The sequence below is a fragment of the Carassius carassius genome, chromosome 13 (genome assembly GCF_963082965.1).
Source record: "Carassius carassius chromosome 13, fCarCar2.1, whole genome shotgun sequence".
Classification (NCBI taxonomy): domain Eukaryota; kingdom Metazoa; phylum Chordata; class Actinopteri; order Cypriniformes; family Cyprinidae; genus Carassius; species Carassius carassius.
In genome coordinates, this window is record NC_081767.1 from 3,827,540 (window position 1) to 3,831,857 (window position 4,318).

Sequence of the window (4,318 nt, forward strand, 5' to 3'; positions counted from 1 at the left end):
TCCAGCGCCCGCCTTCACAAAGCTACCTTTTACAGGTTTATATTTAGCCTCCTTCTTCACCGCTGTCCATTTCTTAGGTGCGGGTAGTTGTGTAGAGTAAAATTAAAAACATTTCAAGGTACGCAAAAAACATTTGGAAAAAGGTGGAGAGTGTGAGAGCGGAAAACAGGGGCCAGGAGTGATGGTTTTCCTCGGTAGTTCCCGTAAACGAGCTGTGTACTTTATTCAAATGTGGGAAAGGTGAAGGCCAGTGAAAGAGGATAAACAGAGAAAGGTGTAAGATGAAAAAAGAGCGAGAGGAAATATCGAAACTCTTTCGGTCTTGAGCCGTCCTCTGTAGATTAACGCCAGAGCTGCAATGTTAGCAGAAGCACAGCTGTGTTCTTCTCTGTTGTATTTGCGACTCTGTCTTGCTTCCTGTTTTTTTTTTCTTTTCAAGAACTTGTGAGGATTTTCACTGAGCTAACAGTGTGTGCTCATTCATGACTGCTTAAACTTCACTCAACCTTTTAGCCTTCTTCTGTTGCGCTTTCCTTCTCTCACTCGTTTTCTATAGCATTTGGTCTTTTTCTCTTGTAATTAGAAGTTGTCTTGTGATTTAATTTAGCCAAAGTAAGCCAGTCATTCAATTCAGTGCTTTTTATTTTTACTAGATTTTTTTAAGAGGACACACATTTCAAAATGAATGAATAGCTAAATGGATACTGACCTCTTTCAATTAATTGCTACATGACTCAACAATTTTCCCATTGGCACGTCAACCAAAAAAAAAAAAAAAAAATACATAAATTCATACAATTTTCATATAATATTCCAGCATCATTATTTTACTATTATTTAAAGTGTTTGTGAGTGTGCGCATATATGTATATATATATATATATATATATATATATATATTAGTGCTGTCAAACGATTAATTGTGAATAATCGCATCCAAAATAAAAGTTTTTGTTTGCATAACATATGTGTGTTTTCTGTGTACATTTATCATGTATATATATAAATACACACACATGCATGTATACATTTCAGAAAAATATGTCATTTTTATATATTAAATATATTTATAATATAAATTATATGAATATAGATAGCCTATAGACATGTAAATACTTTCAAAGTATATACTGTATGTGTGTGCATTTATATTTAATAAATATACACAGAACACTCACATAATTTATGCAAACAAAATGCTTTTATTTTCGACGCAATTAATCATGATTAATCGTTTGACAGCACATATATATATATTTGTACTTTTATATAAATTATATTTAAATATATAATGTATACATATATATATAATGTATACATATATATATATATATATATATATATATATATATATATATATATATATATATATATATATATATATATATATATATATATATATATATATATATAAAATTGTTATTACATAAATTATTATATGAATGTTCCAGAATCGATTTTAATTATTATTATTTTATTTTTACATTGGTGTATATCAACTTTCATTTAAGAATCATATAATAATAAAATATGGCCTTAAAGAGGAAAAGAATGCATTAAAAAAACAGTGTTTTTAAATCATAAAAGCACAAACAAGTGTGTGATTGTGTGCGGTGTGGTTGACACCTCTGGCCGAGTGTGAGTTTGCGTGTGAGTGTCTGTGCTGGAGACAGAGAGCGAGTGTGTGTGAGTGTGTGACAGCGGCTGGATGCTGTGCGTTCACTGTAGTGCGGCACACACTGCTCTGGTCTGTTTGGCTCTCAGAGTGCTTTCATTCGTCCGGTGGCCGGGGGGAGACGGAATTAGTGATACAGCGGGTGATTTTTCACTGCTCCAAACCAAATAAATAACACCGGCTCATTCACTGTTCTCTCCCTCTCTCTGTCTCGCTTTCTCTTTCTATCTGTCATGCAGACATTCCACACTGAAAAAATCCTTCCCACTCAAAACATAAATAGATGAACAAATAGGAAAGGATAAATAGTGTTTTAATGTGTGGGTCAGCTCAGTTTAACATCCATACTTCAGCTGTCCTGACGCTAACTTTCCAGCATCACTTTTAGAGGAAGTATTCTTGCCTGCCTGAAAAACAGTAATGGCCAAGCTGCGTTCTTGCAATGCGTTTCAACAGATGATGAATGGGACAGAAATACATTTTGGCCGTGTCGGCCGCAAGAAGTATTTGAATGCGTAAGCCACAGTTAAAATATCTGATTGTCAACATATGCATCATGTGAACCTGATCCAAAAGGTCTAAATGCTTTTTGCCCTTATTTTAATAATTTTATCAATGTTTTTATTATTTAAAGCCCAAGGGAGTATATTGCACAGAAAGTGTCTTTTTTTAAATGAATTGCAATCAGATTGATCTTTTTGTGAGAGTTGTACTTATTGAAATAACTAAAATATGAGCTGAATGCATAGTTTTACAGCAACGTCAATTAAAATGCATGCTGTCATTTTTATTGAAACTTGTCATATATGTAATTGTAATGATAATGTAATGATGATGTAATTTAGTAACATATCAACTTACAACGTTATTAAAATTGTAATCAATGTGCTTTAATATGTTAGTTAACACAGCAAAAGAAGTGTAATTCTCTAAAGCTTGACAAAAGATTATTAAACAATGATTTAAAATGTAAATCTTTTAATTTGACACTATTACAAAGTGCACTTCTTAAAAGCGTGCTAGGAAACAATTATATGCACACACATTTTATTCGGCGAGAGGTTGCAAAGGCAGGTCTGCACAGCGACATCCTCATACGGTTTCCTTCAAAACATCCGCTCCATGAATTCGACGTCTTATTTTCCTCCTCGGCCCTGTGCTGCAGGCCTGTGGCTCTCCAGACCCTCAGCTCAGAAATAACCCCGGTGTGCTGCGGCGTCTCCCTCCCCAAACCTGCTGGGTTCAACACACTGTCTTTTGTATAGTGCACCTATGTATGAAAGCAAATAAATAGATTGGAGCCTCATTTACATCTGTGAATGTTGGATGAAAGGCACAGAAATTCTGTTTGCAAATAGCTATTGGATACAATTTGTACTGTTCAGTGTTTGCTCTTTTATAGCTCGGTAAACTTAAATGTATCAGTTTTGTTTCATTACGGTAACACGGTAATTACGGTTTACAATATGGTTCTAAAAGTTAACATTAGTTTACTGCACTAGTTCATATATGAGCTAACAAGAAAAAAATACTTCTTAAGTCATTCTTAATCAATGTTTATGTTTGTTCTATATTAACATTATGGTAACATTTTAGAATCAGGTTCCATTAGTTAATGTTAGTTAACTAATTTAGTTTACATGAATTAAGCAAGAACAATCCGTCTACAGCATTTACTGATCTTAGTTAATGTTCATTTCAACATTTACTTATGAATTTATTTAAATAAAAAGTTGTGCTTGATAACATTAGCTAATGCACTGTGAATTAGCATGAACTAATAATGAATAACTCTAATTGTTAATAATATTAGTGACATCAACGAACTGAGAAAATTATTTAATAGTTTTTGTTAATATTTTTAATCAGTTTTCATTTTTTTATTTTTCTTTTTCTTTTTAGTAATTTTGTTGTTTTCGCCATTTTTTTATTTGAATTATTATGTGAAAAATTATTATTATTATTATTATTATTATTATTATTATTATTTCATTTAACGTTCATTTTATTTAAAGTAATAAAATCTATTTTGTTTATGGTTTTAATTTTAGGTCTAGTTAACTAAAGATAATAACTCTGCTAAGGGGCCAATAATCACTGAACATTTCTGTAACTACTTGAAAAAATCTTGCAAACAAAATGCCCCATAAAATTTAGTTAAGGTTATTTAGTAAGTTCAAGTTTCCATAAATTGGCTTCCGAGTAAACTTTGGCATATTGAGCAAACTTAACTAGATTTTTCTAAGTTTGCGTGATTTTATCAAGTAATGTTAACAAATTGAAATTTACACTGTACATCAGTTCAGTCAAATATAAAAAATTCTTCAGAGAAATACAGTCAGAATGTATATAGCTATAAAAATAACTAATAGTCTTGTTGATAGTTTTGGTCTGAGTAAAATGTTTAGATTTTTTACATTTTTTTAATTATATGAGGTTTGATTGCAGATTGTGATATTATGGCAAATCTTTCTTATGGCAAGTCTTTCTACGGAAGCAGAAGATTTCAGTCTCTCGAAAAACGGCTGACAATAAAGATATTTCATCTGTGGATTTCCTTCTTTTGAAGATTTGTGAAGACAATCATAACTGATTGAAAAAGTGACGAATGAATGCTATGTGTGTTTCTCACTGTTCTCTATT